The following is a 19010-nucleotide window of genomic DNA, read 5'->3' as shown; positions in this document are numbered from 1 at the left end:
ATTTATTGTTTTTGTTGAAAAAAATAGAATTTCTTAAAATTATATTTTATATAGATTTTAGTCAAATTCATAAAAAGTTTTGTGCATGATTAAATTGCATTTAGTAATCAAAAGCATTATATTATTGTTTACAGTCCTTGTCTATGCTCTTGAGGAATTGAAGTTTAAGCTCTGATCATAAAATAAACTAAAAGTTTGGGGCTGATGTTGTGGTATAGAGGGTTAACCTACCACTTGTGATGCCAGCACCCATATGGTCACTGGTTCAAGACCTGGCTGCACCACTTACATTCCATATCCCTGCTAATAATGCACCTGGGAAAGCAGTGGAACATGGCTCACATGCTTGGACCGCTGTACCCAAATGGGATCCTGGAAGAAACTGTTGACTCCTGGCTTTGGCATAGTCTAGCCGTGGTTGTGTAGCCATTTGGGGAGTAAATCAGTGGATGGAAGATCTCTCTTCATGTCTCTTTCTGTCTCTCCCTCTCTCTGTGCAACTCTGCCTTTCAAATAAATAAAAAATAAATCTTAAAAAAACCCTGAAATCATGTCATTGTAATTATTAAAAGAAAAAATAAGAAAGGAATGTGGAGGGAGGGTAGAAGGGAAGGTTGGATATAGGAAGTATCATTGTGCACTTAAATCTGTATATATGAAATACATGAAATTTGTTCACCTTACTTAAATAAAAAATTTTAAAACAAACAATAAATATTTAAGATAAAACTTTGTGCCCAGGTGCTTGGGCCCCTGCACCTACATGTAGACCTGGAGGAAGTTCCAGGGTCCTAGTTTTGCCTGGTCCAGCACCAACCAATACTATCATTTAGGGAATGAACCAGTGGATAGACCTCTCTCTCTCTCTCTCTCTCTCTCTCTCTCTCTCTCTCCTTATGTGTATATATATATATATATATATCTTTCAAAAAACAATAAATCCTTTTTTTCAAGTGAAAATACAAAATGCATACCCATAGCTGTCTGAAACAAACCTAACATTTTATGAACTTATTCTCTAAAATTTAAGTGAATGCATATATTTGAATCCATATGTGTTGAGTCAACTCTTTGCCATATATTTTCCAAGTTAACATCTTTGTTAAATGAAAATATTGATGATCATATAATGAATAAATATGCTAATTAAACTTTATATAAAATTAGTCCCAAAACTGTTTCAAATTAGATACATGACATATTTTTTTTTTTTTTTTTTTTTGCTGTGAGAAGTATTGTTCAGAACGTGTAGCTCTCCACTTCACCACACCTCTGCGGGAATAAGCTAGATGCTGTGTATTTGGAGAAAGCCTGGACACAGCAGAATGTATTACAGAATTATCCAGGGAATCATATTCTAATCAACTGAAATGACGAACTATTGATAAAGATCTCCGTCATATGTTAATAATATCACAAAAATTCCTAAATAAACTGCATAAAAATGTCTTAATCATTTTGTAGCTGCTGTAAAACATGAAATTCCATTACTCATGTAACTCCTTTGAATTTCTCTCCATCATGAATTATTCCTGCCCCAGACTGCTACTGCAGGAAATGAATGTACAAGAAGGAAGATTTGAAATATCTTTTCTCATTCATTAGACCCAGTTCTGTAAAAGGATATAAAAGAAGACAAGTAGGAATTTACTGGCAAAAATAGAGTGTACTAAACTTCATTGACCTCCTGGGAAGCAGTGGTGCTTTTCCAATCTTCCAGTTTCAAGATTCTAAGAAATCATGTCCAATTTAATTATGGGAAAGAGATAAAAAGCATTAAGGCTGGAAGTCACATTGAAGGTAACATTCATTTAAAAAAATCCAGATTAATGTGAAAATAATTCACCAATTCAATTACCTGAGAAAATGAAGATGGGAGTTTCTAATGTTATTGATGACGATAATGGAAAGGAGAAAGAGAACAGAGAGTTTAATTGAGTGTATGTGAGGAGAAAAGGCTATGCTTAAATTAAAGCAAAGGTCAAGAGCTGGGTCTTTCCAAAGAAACAGATTTCTAAATGTTTATCGAAAGAGAAATTCTACCCAGAAATGTAAACTAACATCTTTCAAGAAAACGGGGCTACTACTATTTCAAGGTTATGCAACTTCATAATTCAGTATTTTGTTTATAATTTCTGAGTTAATTAACTGTAGCAAGGCTCTCTTTGCCACATTTTGTTCTAATACTTCAAGTTTCTGTTTTACTCAGGAGACTAACTATTATAGGTGACTTCTACTACTCTGGTAGTTTTATCCCTGAAGCTAGAAGTAACTACAGCAACAAATGCAAACAAAAATTATATGACCTTTTTTTTTTCCTTGTTTTAATAGGAAGCAAACATTTATAGTCTATATGTTCAAAAATGCATTTTATGAGAATAGAATGACCAGATTTAAAAGTTATTAACAGTTTTCTGGAGAAAATCTTTAAATGTGCAACTCACAATAACACTAACAATAAAATCATCCTCAATTCAGTCCCAGAGTTTTAATCAGCCCTTGTATGTATTTTACTATTTATCCTCCCAGTGTCCCATTAAAGACATGTAGATATAAACATCCTTGAAAGAGTTATCAAGTACTATACAGTATTTTATATTATATTTATAATTGTATGTGCCACTAACACATTCCATATAATTATCAAAAGCATAATTAAATTAATATAATAACTTCACCTTGGCCCAGTGTATTTGATCATAATTTATAACAATTATTTTCCTTTCGGTTCATTTTAAAATAATGATTTTATATATCATAAACCATTTATGCTTGACAATGTTTTTGTATACTTCAGAGTATTTTCCTTTCAATATTTGTGGAACTTGAAGGCCTGAGTCAAACTGTATAAAGATTTTTATTATAAGTAAAATTATAAAATGTCCTCTAACAATGAAATGACACTTTATTATACATTATCTGCAAAGTATCAGTTAATTACAAGGAAGTTTCTACAAAACTGGAATGCACTTGTTCTCTGTGATCATATGTAACTAATGAACAATTGAAATTCACCTAGAGTGACAGAGAAATTGTTGCTAATGGTGACTGTATTAGCACACATTAAGATTAAATGAGAATTTTTGGAAATTTATACTTTTTGAAAACTGTAGAGATTGACTTTCTTTAATGAGTAAATGAATCCAATGTATTTTTGTGTGTAAGGTGCTTATTTATGATTTTGTCCAGTTTCCTTCAAGACTGAAATTGGAAAGGGAGAAAGAGAGGAAGGAAAGAGGGGAGGAAGGAAGCAAGAAAAAAAGGAAGGAAGGAAAAAAGGGAGGGAGGGAGGACATAACAGATGCAGAGCATAGCAAATATGGATCAATCAGGAAGTAGAAATCACAGAGCAATTTAAAGAGGAAAAGATTAAACAGAAAGCTCTGATTAAAGAGTAACTATACTATAAAGTATAAAGTATAAAGTTAAAGAGTAACTATACTATATATTCTGTATGATAGTCTAGTCTCTTTTTTTAAGATTTATTTATTTATTTATTTGAAAGTCAGAGCTATACAAAGAGAGAAGGGTGGGGGGAGAGAAAGAGCGAAACGGTCAGGGGGAGAAAGAGAGAGGTCTTCCAGCCACTGGTTCACTCCCTAGTTGGCTGCAATGGCCAGAGCTGAGCCGATCTGAAGTCAGGAGCCAGGAGCTTCTTCTGGGTCTCCCAGGTGGGTGCAGGGCCCAAGGACTTGGGCCATCTTCTACTGCTTTCCCAGGCCATAGCAGAGAGCTGGATCGGAAGTAGTGCAGCCAGGACTCGAACTGGTACCTATATGGAATGCCAGCACTACAGGCAGCATTTTACCTGCTACAACATAGCGCCAGCCCCGATAGTCTAGTTTCAAAAAGGACTACCTGAAGAGTTTTATTAAAGAAGATTTTATTTTACCCAGGGGATATGTGCTGATCTGGTAAGGCAGGAGTTTGTTTGCTGTTGTCCAACAAGCAATAGGCCAACCTCTAAAGTACCTGTGGAGGAAGCAGAAATCAGCAACCAGTAATGTGTGCACAGTGGGAATTCAGGTGCTACTGTGGCAGCAGGTTTTACAACTTGGATGCATGAAGGCTTGCCAAGGAGTCCCCAGATCCATCTGCATGGAGGCCATATAAGAATCTAAGTTTTTTGTTGTTTGTTCGTTTTGAGTCTCTAGAAAAGTTATCACCAGGCAAGGTCTGCAAGGTTGCAAAGGGATGGCATTATTCAACCATGTTCTTTGAACACCATTGCTATACTTGTAAAACCTATATAATTAGGCATCCCTATTCTCAGAGAGGAAACAAGAGTACTGAGGATCTTTTCTAGCCACCGCAGAATCCAATTTACATTCATGAGAACTAGGCAACTACAATCACAATCATTTGTGCAAGTCGTAAATTCAGAAGAAAGCAACTTGATGAAGGGGACTCCCTATAGATTCCACTTTGCTGGTGTTTGTGGCAGAGGATGTTCAAATGTGGTGATGTTAATAGTTACAGAGTTGAGTTTCAGGCACAGAGGAGGAATTTTCCCTAGTAGAACAGTGGTTGTTGTAAATCCAAGCCCTGACATCAGGGCTGACTGCATCATTTTTGGTTTCTAGGTCAGTTCTATAGAATTCCATTTATAGCCATTCTTTTGGCAGCTTATACTTGGGCTTGGTTCTTCAGTCTCTTAAAAAATATCTGTGTATTGCTCAATATCATTCACACGTCTACACACAGGTATACATGCATGCCTATGTAGTTGGCTACGATCAGCTTTTTTTACTTACGAATAAAAACTTTGATCAAAATAGAAATTTGTTTAAGAGCTATTGACCACAAAAATTTACAGAAATGGAAAGTTTTGAAATTGGTTATATGACCTAGTTGAGGAAGATTATGTGAAATCTGAGTTATTATTAAATCTAGGACTCTGGCCAGCACCACGGCTCACTAGGCTAATCCTCCGCCTTGTGGTGCGGGCACACCGGGTTCTAGTCCCGGTCGGGGCACCGATCCTGTCCCGGTTGCCCCTCTTCCAGGCCAGCTATCTGCTGTGGCCAGGGAGTGCAGTGGAGGATGGCTTGGGTGCTTGAGCCCTGCACCCCATGGGAGACCAGGAGAAGCACCTGGCTCCTGCCATCGGATCAGCGCAGTGCACCGGCCGCAGCGCGCTACCGTGGCGGCCATTGGAGGGTGAACCAAAGGCAAAAGGAAGACCTTTCTCTCTGTCTCTCTCTCACTGTCCACTCTGCCTGTCAAAAATAAAATAAAAATAAATAAATAAATCTAGGACTCTTTCTAAGTCATGTCATGCAGTCAGGTAAGGGTTACCTTTTCTCCAGTGATTACCAAGAAAGTGGTGTCTAAGTTTTCAAGTAACCAAGAGACCACTAATATAAACAAAGTGAACAGCATGGGGTAGTCAAAGACTTGGAGCTAAGCTGATTGTTTTTTCTTACTGCCCTGGCTACCAAAATAAACAAGAAGGGCAAGTAATATCTATAGTAAATACAGACATATTCAACTAGAAAAGGGGTGCATTAAACTAAAATTTTTATCTACTGATTAAGACTAACTTTTAACATATATTAAGGCCTTAATCAAGTCCATTTCTTGCAATATCTTACCAGATCTCACTCACCTCCCTGAATCATAACTGAGTCTCCAAATATAAAACTAGAATAAAATTCTAAAAATCATGACAATTCCTAATTCTTGCACTGGAAGAGATTGGTCCTTTCTAATATCAAAATCTGGGAAGAAATATTTGTTAAAGTTACTAGACCAAGAGAATAAAATATATATTTTAAATAAATGGCATTTCTCAATATAATGCAATGGAGAGACACTTTGATTATTTGTAACTTTTTGTTGTAGTCATTTGGGGAATGAGCCAGTGGATGGAACCCTCTTTCTCTGTGACTGTGACTTTCAAAATAAATAAATAAATTTTTTTAAATTATATTATATTATATCATATTATATTATATTATTTATTTATTTAATTATTTTGACAGGCAGAGTGGACAGTGAGAGAGAGAGACAGAGAGAAAGGTCTTCCTCTTCTGTTGGTTCACCCCCCAACGGCTGCTGTGGCTGGCGCGCTGCGGCCGGCACACCATGCTGATCCAAAGCCAGGAGCCAGGTGCTTCTCCTGGTCTCCCATGCGGGTGCAGGGCCCAAGCAGTTGGGCCATCCTCCACTGCACCCCCTGGCCACAACAGAGAGCTGGACTGGAAGAGGAGCAACTGGGACAGAATCCGGCGCCCCAACAGGGACTAGAACCCGGTGTGCCAGCGCCACAGGTGGAGGATTAGCCTAGTGAGCCACGGCACCGGCCTAAATAAATAAATCTTTTAAAAAAGGTGTCACGCTCTCAGTAAAGTTAGAAGTGCATAGAAGTGACTTGCAGTGCTATTTGAAAAGTACTGATGCCAAGCCTTCACCTCTAGAAATTCTCATGAGTTTGTGTTATGAAGCACCAAAATTGTCATTCTGGAAAAAGCTTCTCAGATAATATACTGTAATAAATACTAAGAGATATCAAGAAAGAATTTAGGATCAAATATTTAACATGCACATGCTTATCCCAAACTACATCCCTTAGGCAAGCCCAGAATATATTCATTTCTCTAAAGTGGTGGAAATCACTGATAAGGGAAATGTGAATGTCACATGGAGTGCCAATTTCTATTATCTGGAGACCAAGGAGGCCCAGAGCAGCTGTTGTTGCAGTAGAGATTATCTATCTCTTTCCATGTAAATGGTGGAAACAAGAGATAAAGTGAGCATAGCTACCCTAACTGCAGACAAAATCAGAGTAGTAATCAGGATTGTGACCTGGAGGAATCCCTAGGGGTGGCTAAAGTATCTTGGGGTTGCTCAGAGAAGAGATGATGGCCAAGTAAGCTCACGTTTGATTTGTTTAACAGAAAGTAAGTCCACATCTAGAGAGCAGAGACCTGAATTTCGCCATGACAACAGAGCAGATTCTGCATACAGACAGAATGCTACTTAGGTAAATTGGAGATTGGGAGCAACACATGAATATCACAAACTTGGAACATGTTTCTGCCCTTTATAGTTGCTGAATCATGGGCCTTGTGGCTTGGCATCAACTAGAGGTTTTACTACCATGACAAAAGAAATATGCTAAGGATAAGGGGGCCTAAAGTCTTGATGTCATGATTAAGCAACATATATCTGTAGTGTAGTTGTTGAGAGCACAGATTGTAGCACTGGAAGTCTGCGCACAAATCCAGGCCAGAGCATAGACAGGACCTTAATAATGAAACCTGTGATCTTTGTACCTGTGTGTTCTCATAAAAAATGGAAAATACAGCACTTGTTTGGTTGGTTCTAGGGTATAAAGAAATTTGAACAGTGCCTGACACACAGTGCCATTAGAACATCTTGTGTTTTCTAATAACACTACCTTAAAACTCTCAATTTTTTATTTCATGAGATACATGTAAGTAAAAATTTTTGTAAGCCATTGAAAAGTGATCTCTTATATTGGCAGATGAAATGCAATCCTGACTAATCTAATAATATGAAAAAATAATACCATAATTATCAAAGGAGAAAAATGTAATGTATAATGTAATATATCAAAGGATGTATTATGTATATTATGAATATAGACAATATATAGTTCTAGGATTGTCTGAGACAAGCTTAATCTAAAGAAATGGATCAAAAGGAGATTTAACAAATGTAACTATAAATCTATTGTTTTGAAACCTTACATCTGGATTTTATACAAATTGAGTAGAATATTCACCTTGTTCAACTTGAAATTATGTGTAAGTAATTTATATAGTAATTGCTTACACTACAAAAGGAGTGGGAAATTAAAACCCATTTAATATCCAAAATTTAGCACTGGGAAACAATAAATTTCAGGAAGTTTGACAATGACGTGGGAGAATTTTTATAGAATCCCTTAAAATTAAAAATCTTCAGTCTTGCAAAAAATCATGTATTATATATAGCCTTTATTCAAAATGAAGATTATAGTAATGAGTGTAGTTTTCTTGTGAGTTGACAATGGAAAAGGGTAGAGAATAAAAATAAAATGCTTCATCAGAAGCATAATGTCTATGTAATAATACTAATGAAAGTCAAGCTCTCTGTGGGAAAGCATGAAAAACCTCCCAGAAAAACTTGGAGTTCCTAGTACATCTTTCATGTATGTCAGTAATAAAACAAACATTTTTGCCCCATTATGTGATTGGACAGAAAGGACTTGTGCATGAATAATAATGAAGTTTCAATGGTGCAGTTTTCACAGGTTGTTTTTTTTTATGTCTGAAGAACAAATTGAGTTAGAAATTGTAATTCAGAAGAAGCTGCTTGGGGATAGCACAGTATAATGTAAATTATATCCTAGCAATAGATATACTATACCAGCCTTATCTCTGTCCGTATCTATAACCAGCACTGCTCATAATCAGGTAGCACATGTCATATTTATAAGTGCTTATAATTATTTGTGAAAACTTTAATATATGGATAGCCTACTTTAGGATATTTTAAAGTCAATGTAGCAAATTATGTAAATGGTCATTTTATGCCTCATATACAATATTTTATATAATTATATAGTCAGTACTGCCATATAATATGATATTTATCATCTCAGCTTATAATTAGTCTCAGAGCTACTGATATCATTTCCTTTCTATGCATATTAAAACATAGTAGGACTAATTTCGACATAAAATTGCATTTTTAATATTGTCTTTAAAAGCTGACAATTAGTCAAGTTTTATAATATAATCCAGTACTTATCATGATAACTAAACCAATCAAGATTTTTAATATAAAATTCTAGCCAGGCTCAGTTTTTCCTCTGTATTTTATTTCGAAGTTTTTCTGAATGAATTTAAATGGCAAATAAGGATGTATGGAAGTAGATGCTACAAAAATTCACATACCTATGTACAATCCAAATCTGCTTCAACAAGATCTTGAATATTTTGCTTGTGGGCCATATCAGACATGGATGAGTTTTGGTTCATTTATAGTTATGTATACTAAGGGATAAGTAAAAAACGATTATGACCCCTAATAGAGGTGACTGATTTTAAATTATTACATAAAATGACCGGCGCCATGGCTCAATGGGTTAATCCTCCACCTGTGGCGCCGGCACAACGGATTCTAGTCCCAGTTGGGGCACCGAATTCTGTCCCGGTTGCCCCTCTTCCATTCCAGCTCTCTGTTGTGGCCTGGGAGTGCACTGGAGGATGGCCCAAGTGCTTGGGCCCTGCACCCGCATTGGAGACACTGAGAAGCACCTGGTTCCTGGCTTCGGAGCAGCGCAGTGCACTGGCTGCAGTGAGCCAGCTGTAGCGACCATTGGAGGGTGAACCAATGGAAAAGGAAGATCTTTCTCTCTCTCACTGTGCATTCTGCCTGTCCAAAAAAAAAAAAAATTACATAAAATGAATTATGGTTTGAACATTGTCTTACTTATCCAAAGATTCAAATTCTGAGTTATAACTATTTGCAATCATATGTGATCCAAATATATTATTCTGAAAATTTCATAAAGAATGAATAAATTTTAAATTGCATTTAATTTTGAGTAGTGTGTTGAAATCTCATACCTCCTCATTCCATACTGCTTGGAACATGAATTAATCCTTTGTCCAGTATATCCAGGAGGTACTTATATATACTGCTACCCAATAGTCATTTAGCATCTGTCTCAGCCATCAGGCAAACTGTTACAGCACAGCAGTGCTTGTATTCAAATAACTCTTATGTGGTAGCCTAATACTATGTCTATATCATTCATCTTCTCACACAGGCATTTATCACTTATGTCACCACAATAAGGGTGAGTAAAATACAATAAGATATTTTGAGAGAGAAAGACCACATTCACATAACTTTGGTGTTATAGGTTGTTACTATTTATTATTGTTAATTTGTTATTGCACCTATTTTATAAATTAAGCCTTATCAGAGTATACATATTTGGGGAAAATCATTGAAAATATAGGATTTATTACTATTTAGAGTTTCAGGCATTGTCTGGGAAATATTGGATCTAACTCTATGTAGATATTGTATTCAATTCTAAAAATTCTCCAATTTTTCTAAACTAAAACATTAATAGAACCTGTTTCCTCTATAATCTGTTTTCAACCGAATGATTTCAGTGCAGACTAATAGCCAAAGAATGATCCAATGCATAACAAATTCTCCTGACTACCTTATAACACAGAAATTATTTTTATAAGTAGAGTTATTATTCTTCAAAAACTTGGAATTTTAAAATAGAAGCAATATTTCATTGTAAAAATTTTGTGACATCTTTATGCATTGTAATTCATTAGCATTTAAAAAAACAACTCTTTCTGCCTCTGCTAAAATTACTTGCAAACAGAATTTCACACTTGAATTACCTATCAAGTATGTTGCTCTGAGGAGTTGATTTGGTCAGGAAAAATAAGATATTGCAATTTTCTTCTAGGAAATTAAGATTACCCAAAATCTCATAACAATTATGACATTTCTTCTAACTTTTAGAGTACTATACTGATGCAGAAAGTAATGATTGTTTTCTTAATGCATATACTTAAGTAATTACTTTTTTCTGAATCAGAATAAGAAATGTTTCTACTATATATTCAGTTTATTTTTATGATAAATTTGGGCCACAGGAATATCCTAGGGTACAGAGAAATCAAAATTAGGTACATGGAATTAAGTATACTTATGGAAAATGCTGAAAAAGGGAGACTGCCAAATATTATTTTTATAACATGAATCTATTATATTTTTAGAAAACTTCTATTTAATAAATATAAATTTTAAAAGTACAACTTTTGGATTATAGCATCCCTCCCCCCATAATCTCCCTCCCACCCACAAACCATTTCATCTCCTACTCCTTTCCCATCCAATTCTTCATTAAGATTCATTTTTAATTATCTTTATATACAAAAGATCAACTTAATATATACTAAGTAAAGATTTCAACAATTTTCATCCACACAGACACACAAAGTACAGAGTACTATTTAAGTACTAGTTTTATCGTTAATTCACATAGTACAACACGTTAAGGACAGAGATCCTACGTGGAGAGTAAGTGCACAGTGACTCCTGTTGTTGATTTTTAACAATTCACACTCTTATTTATGACGTCAGTAATCACCCTAGGCTCTTGTCATGAGTTGCCAAGGCTATGGAAACCTCTTGAGTTCACAAACTTCGATCTTATTTAGACAAGGCCATAGTCAAAGTGGAAGTTTGCTCCTCCCTTCAGAGAAAGGTATCTCCTTCTTTGTTGGCCTATTTTTTCCACTGGGGTTTCATTCACAGAGATCTCTCATTTAGGTCATTTTATTGCCACAGTGTCTTGGCTTTCCATGCCTGAGAAATTCTCATGGGCTTTTTAGCCAGATCCAAATGCCTTAAGTGCTGATTCTAAGGCCAGAATGCTATTTAGGTCACTTGCCATTCTATGAGTCTTCCGTGTATCCTGCTTCCTATATTGGGTAGTTCTCTCCTTTTTAATTCTATCAATTGTTATTAGCAGACACTGGTCTTATTTATGTGATCCCTTTGACACTTAATCTTATCTTTTTAGAAGTGAAACTGACACTATGAGAAATAATGACTTGATCATCCCTTGTCCTGTCTGTCAAGGAAGAGTTTACTATTTTATTCTTTTCAGTACTTTCTTTTTCTACTTACAACCATTGGTTGAACTCTTTAATTAACACTCAATTATTCTTAGGTGTTTAAATTTAACTGAAAATTGATCCCTGTTAAAAAGAAGAGTGGGAATATGAGAGGGAGGAGATGTACAGTTCGGCACACACTCACTCAGAGTTACTCCTAATGGTAGAGCTAGAAATGCGCCATGGAACTCCAAAGCCCATTAAGTTGTCATGTACCAATGCCATCTTACTAGTTAAAGTGATCAGTTTAAGTTCATAATTGATCATTAAGATAGAATCTATTATTGTTATTCTGGTAGACAAAGAATTTGAAGAACAAAAATTGTTTTAGCAGCAACTATTCTTTTTTAAAAAGATTTATTTTATATTTGAAAGACAAAGTTACAGAAAGAGAGAGGGGCAGGAGGAGGAGGAGGAGTAGAGGAGAGGAGAGAGAGAGAGAGAGAGAGAGATCTTTCATTCACTGGTTCACTCCCCTAATGGCTGCAATGATTGGGGCAGGGTCAAGCAAAGCCAGGAGTTCGAGATTCTTCTGGGTTTCCCACATGGGTGCAGGGGTTCAAGCATTTGAGCCATTCCCTGCTGCCTTCCCAGCCACATTAGCAGGGAGAAGAGATGAATCAGAAGTGGTGTGCCAGGCTCAAATGGATATCCATATGGGATGCAAGCATTATAGTTGGTGGCTTAATATAATAATATAAATAATATAATATAATAAATATATAACATATAAATATATATTATATTTAAATATATAATATGTAAATATTATATATAATACAATAAATATAAAAATAATATAAAACTCTGGATTGATGATTAGTACCTAATGAAATAGGGTTCAATTTTTCAGTTTTCATTTTTATTTTAAATATAATACCTAATTTAATGAAACATGTAAAATGCAAATTTGAACATTCTATTTTTGCATTAATAAACTTTAATGTGCATATTTAAATACACACTATGTTGTTAAGGGATTGGTAATGATACTAAAAAGTTTACTATATGGGGCTAGCATTGTGGCATAGCTGTTTAAGCTACCTCCTGCATGGCTGGCATCCCATATGGGTGCCAATTTGAGTCCTGGTTGCTCCAGTTCTGATCCAGCTCCCTGCTGGTGCAGTGCCTCTGGGAAAGCGGCAGAGGGTGGTCAAAGTACATAGGTCTCTGTGCTCATGTGTGAGACTCATGAAGAAGCTCCTGGTTCCTTTTTTCAGCCCAGCAAAGCCACAGCCATTGTGGCCATTTGGGGTGTAAACAATCAAATGAAAGATTCTCTCCCTCTCCCTCTCTCTCTCCCTTTCTCTCTCCCTCTCTGCTGCTCTCCCTCTCTCTCCCTCTAACTCTGACTTTCGAATATATAAATATCAAAAAAAAAAAAAAAAAAACAAAAACAACTCTCTCTTACCTACTGGGGAAAACCAAAAGCAAAACTTTGTGCCTTGCTCAAAGTGAAGCAAGTAAGTAAGATCTAGAGATCTAGAGGCCTGTTCTGTTTTGGGGGAGGAGTTCCATGTCAAGCACTTTCAATGCTGTATTTTCTGACTAAGGAATCACTTTTTTCAATTCCTATTCAGTAAATATATAGTCTGGTTCAAAGTCCAGGTAGAAGTTCAATTTGACACCTGCCTTCTGTAACATTATTCAGCCAAATGTACTTTTGAGTCGATTTTTAATATTATAACCAGAATAGGAAGAAAAATCCAATATCTAAATTTTGTATGTATTGGTAATGCTTCATCACTAGGTTTATGTGATTCTTGTCACTTGTTCATCAATAAGTGGAATGATAGCAAGAGTAATAACAGTAGCAATGATACTATCATCAGTAATCATAATGTGTTTTTTATTGTTTTCATTCTCACATTTGAAGTAAGTGAAGCACTTAGTTAACTCTACTTCTTTATCTCTTGTTGGTAATTCTTCATCTTTTGACATAAATTTGGATTGTATTTTATTACTACTTGACTTTGTGGCTAGTCAGGAGATGTTCACGTGACCTCTGGCTTATGGGCAGATGCTTAGAGTGTGTCATCTCTGTTCTGAGCCCAGGCCCTAGAAATAGTGTTCATATTTTCTCTCTTCTGCCTTGTCATTGTCATGACAAGGATGTGCACCAGCTAGTCTACTGAAAAAATAAACATAAGGACTCGTAGTATACACTTGTTCTTTGGGTAAAACTTCGTGTAAAATAGTGAGCCCAGCCAAGGACAGCCTCTATCTGGTACATCTATTGATTTGCAGCCTTGTGAACAGGGCGATTACCATGGAGTTTGGGGAAGATTTGTGTTAAGTCAGAGCTTTTGTAGCCTTTATTTTCTTACTCAGTAGTGGTCTTTCAATCCAGGATCACATTAAGAATAATTTTAGATGGTGATAATCCTCTTGAAACCTATAATGCTTTGGATTCTGATAATCAGCAGATCCTGGAAGGAAAGTAAGATCTCGCCATTGTCCATTACCCACAGACAATGCAGTGACTTTCACAGATTTTCTGCCAATTTCACTATCTGAGGTGCAGCATTTCTAAGAAAATGCCTGCAACTTCTATTTGACAAATGAGAGCAATTTATGGGACATTAAATGAAAACAAAGTTTGCCTCCTGTGCTTTGAGAATATTACTGAATTTTTAATGTTTTGTGCTCACCAAATTTCCAAATAGTTTGCACTAGGGAAAGAAAGCAAACACTCCCATTTCCAAAAACTCAAATTAACTTTAATATTTTACATATCACATTTTTGAGATAGTTGAGAAGCTCAGATAACATTGTTCTAATCTTATTTTACTGATCAGTAAAGTTAACAGAAATGCATCAAACATTTTTTTCCAAATAAAGGAAGTAACTGGAAATTATGACACCTTCAATATTTCAGTTTCAATTCAGTGTCCACTATGTAGAATTTCTGGCGAAGTTGAATAGTAATACTTTGTGCCTGTAGAACATTCAAAACACTTTATAGGCCTCTATAAATCCTTTTACTTCCTTGTGAGATTGAAGAATCAAAATGTTTTATAGATAGCAGAATGAATCATGGTGATTTGTACCACATTTACAAAATGCTTACACATCAAAGTAATCCCCATGAATTTCTATTAACCCTCAGAATTTGCAAAACAAAAGCATTTCTAGCTAAGGAGGTTTTACTTCTGGGTAAGAAAATCAACATTCAAGCTCAATTCCATTCCGTATGCTGTATTTTTTTTTAGTTACACTATTATAATTTCTTCGAGTCTTATGAACTTCTATGATACTAGAATGAAGATATAAATTATTTTGAATAGCCTATGCATTTGAATATCAATAAATGTTGAATACAGATATAAAATTAGTCATGTTTAACTTCCCAAAGGAAAACTCACATAACTTGAAAATAATTATATGCTTTTAATAAAACTAGGCCAACACACATTTGCTAATTATAAAAACACTATATCCTTTTCCAAAGCTAGTTCACCAAAAATATTGTAATGGATCTAATTTTGTGTTTATAAAGTGTATCCAACATCATAAGCATCTCAATTCAGTAACTTCATCAAAATTTAGCAAAATATTAAATACAACGAATTTTGAAGATTGCCATGACTAACATGCAAGATGAATTAAGGGGTTCTTGCAAATTTCATTCTAATTTTCCTACATTTAATATATTGTTGGAATGTTGATGATCTCACCATGTATCCTATTAGAAGGTCTCAAAATGAAGTAAATTAATACCAGGTCAGATTTAAGGAAATGGAGCTTTTTATTAGGAAGTTTTGAAATACCTAGAAAATATAGGAGAGGATAATTAATCTTAATACAAATCATATGTAGCAGAGTGGTTTTATACTACCAGGTGAATAATATGGGTGTGGCAATAGATTAATTCAAGGCTACACATTTGCTTGAAAGATCACCTGGAAAGTAAGAACGTTGAAAGTTTAATCAGGAGAGCTGAAGGCAAAGATTATGAGATCTTTCTGGAAAATAAGAGTAATATAAGAGCTAACAGAGTAACAGAAAGGAAAGGGAGAAAATTCTAGAGTCACATGAATGTTTTACCTGGATGCTGGGAGTCTAATATTTTGTAGTGAAGATAGGTGCAAAATCTGTGCAAGAATACTTACACCAACTTTATTCATAATTACCCAAACTGGGAAGCAACCAAGATATCCTTCAGAAAATGGTATATCCAGACAGCAGGATGTTATTCAGTACTAAAGACTAAAGAGCTATTACGTCTTGAAAACCCATGAATAAAACTTAAATATTACTGAGTGAAAGGAGCCAATCTACAAAGACTATAAACTCTATGGTTCCAGTGTTATGACACTCTGGAAAAGACACAGCTTTTGAAACAGCAAATTAGCCAGTGGTTGTCAGAAGTTAAGATAAGGAAGCTTAACTAAGAGGAGCACAGAGAATTCAGAGAATTATGGGGACAGTAAAACTAACTGTGTACTACTGCATCGTATATTCATAAATGTCATTATATATTTGCAAAAACCATAGAACACACAATATCAAGAGTGAAGCCAAATGGAACACAATAGAATTTTGAGTGATAATGACAAGCTTGAATGGGCTCATTGATTGTGAAAATGTTCTATTACAGTGCAGTATTTTGATAGTGTGGAGATATTGTGAAAATGTGAGGGCAAGGGCTGTCTGGAAAATTTCTATGCCTTTCATTTAATTTTGTTGTGAATCTCAAAATGCTCTAAAATTGAAATGTGTTAAAATTATAGCCTCAAATTATATAAGGTTTATCCTCCAGTATTAAAACATGTTTTAATATTTTCACCAAAACTTAAATCCCACACACATAGCAAATTGAATTTGAGTACTTTTATTTCAAATATACATGCAGCATATGTTTTATCTGTTCCATTGGCATAATCTACTGGAAGGGAGGAAATACTCCATAATTAGATAGTACAAAATTAAAGACTTTGTAATTGAAATTAGAATCTGTATGTTGAAATCAATCTAATTACTAAATGTGAATCTTTTATGTTCATGTTTTCATTTTTATTTTTAGTGTGTTGTTAATTTTCAACATTATTCAGAATTTGATTTAAAAAATAGACTGGGCATTATCTTTCTGCATGTAGTTAATAGCTTCATCCTAAATATGGATACTCCATCCTTGTGGGTATTATATTATAAAATAGGATTTGAAAACATTTAAACATAAATCAAGCTATTATTTCTAAAACTATTTACTTAGTTGATTTATTAAAAAGTTGAAGTGATGGGGTTGTAGGAAAAAAAGAGAGAAAGATCTTTCATCTGCTGGTCCCTGCCCTAAATGTAATGGCCAGGCCTGGGCCAGGCAGTAGTAGGAGTTTAGAACACCATCCAGGAACCCCAGTTGGACAGTAGGGGCCCAATACTTGTACTATCATCCACTGCTTCCCCAGGGCATTAGCAGGAAGATTAAGATGAAAGATACTATATTTGTTTCCTGAAAAACAGAAACATATGGCACTGGAGTTGCCAAGACTTGAAAAGGCATTCAGATATGCAATGTCTGAATCCTAGGAGGTGACTTAGCCCAAATAAAAGTCTTTTCCAAAGATTTAATTTATTTATTTTGAAAGGCAGAGTTATAGAGAGAGGTGGAGAGACAGAGATAGAAAGCTCTTCCATCTGCTGATTCACTCCCCAAATGACTGCAACAGCCTGCAATGGGGCAAGCAAAAGCCCAGAGCCAGGAGCTTCATCTGGGTCTCCACATAGGTGGCAGGGACCCAAACACTTGGATCAGCTTCTGCTGCTTTTCACAGGCCATTATCAGAGAGCCGGATGGGAAGTGGAGCAGCTGGGACAGGAACTGGCACCTATATGGGATGCCAGTGTTGCAGGCAGCAGCTTTACCCACTACAGTACAAAGCTAGTCCAAAAACAATTCTTGACTAGAGAGGTTCAGAAAGTAGGTAAAAATAAAACAATTACATTTACTCTTCAATTGCCATTGGGTTGTGTGATGTTTTTCTTTTTCTTTTGATTTTTTTTTAACTTTTATTTAATAAATATAAATTTCCAAAGTACATCCTTTGGATTACAGTGGATTTTCCCCCCATAACTTCCCTCCCACTCGATAACTTCCAATCTCCCACTCCCTCTCCCATTCCATTCACATCAAGATTCATTTTCAATTCTCTTTATATACAGAAGATCAATTAGGCATATATTAAGTACAGATTTCAACAGTTTGCACCCACACAGAAGCACAAAGTGTAAAGTACTGTTTTAGTACTAGTTGTAGTATTAATTTACATTGTACAACACATTAAGGACAGAGATCCTACATGGAGAGTAAGTGCACAGTAACTCCTGTTGTTGACTTAACAATTAACACTCTTATTTATGACGTCAGTAATCACCCTAGGCTCTTGTCATGAGTTGCCAAGGCTATGGAAGCCTTTTGAGTTTGCCAACTCCAATCTTACTTAAAAAAATGTCATAGTCAAAGTGGAAGTTCTCTCCTCACTTCAGAGAAAAGTACCTCCTTGTTTGATGGCCCGTTCTTTCCACTGGGATCTCACTCGCAGAGATCTTTCATTTATTTCCTTTTTTTTTTTTTTTTCCATGCCTAAAATACTCTCATGGGCTCTTGAGCCAGATCCGAATGCCTTAAGGGTTGATTCTGAGGCTTGAGTGCTGTTTAGGACATCTGCCATTCTATGAGTCTGCTGTGTCTCCCACTTCCCATGTTGGATCATTCTCTCCTTTTTAATTCTTTCAGTTAATATTAGCAGACACTAGTCTTATTTGTGTGATCCCTTTGACTCTTAGTCCTATCATTATGATCAATTGTGAACTGAAACTGATCACTGGGACTAGTGAGATGGCATTGGTACATGCCACTTTGATGGGATTGAATTGGAATCCCCTGGCACATTTCTAACTACCGTTTGGGGCAAGTCTGATTGAGCATGTTCCAAACTGTACATCTCCTCCCTGTCTTATCTCACTCTTATATTTAACAGGGATCACTTTTCAGTTAAATTTAAATACCTAAGAATAATTGTGTATTAGTTACAGAGTTCAATCAATGGTAGTAAGTAGAAAAAGAAAATACTGAAAGGGATAAAGTATTAAGTTGTTCATCGACAGTCAGGACAAGGGCTGATCAAGTCCTTTTTGGTGTTCGGTTACTTGTCACCGATCAGGGAGATCATATGATATTTGTCCCTTTGGGACTGGCTTATTTCATTCAGCATGATGTTTTCCAGATTCCTCCATTTTGTTGCAAATGACCAGATTTCATTGTTTTTCAATAATTCAAATTAAAAAAAATTTCATGGTTTAATTAAAGTCAGGATATTGGAAATATTACTTGTGTTTTCA

This window comes from Lepus europaeus, chromosome 3 (genome assembly GCF_033115175.1).
Source record: "Lepus europaeus isolate LE1 chromosome 3, mLepTim1.pri, whole genome shotgun sequence".
Taxonomy (NCBI): domain Eukaryota; kingdom Metazoa; phylum Chordata; class Mammalia; order Lagomorpha; family Leporidae; genus Lepus; species Lepus europaeus.
This window is presented reverse-complemented; position numbering follows the sequence as displayed.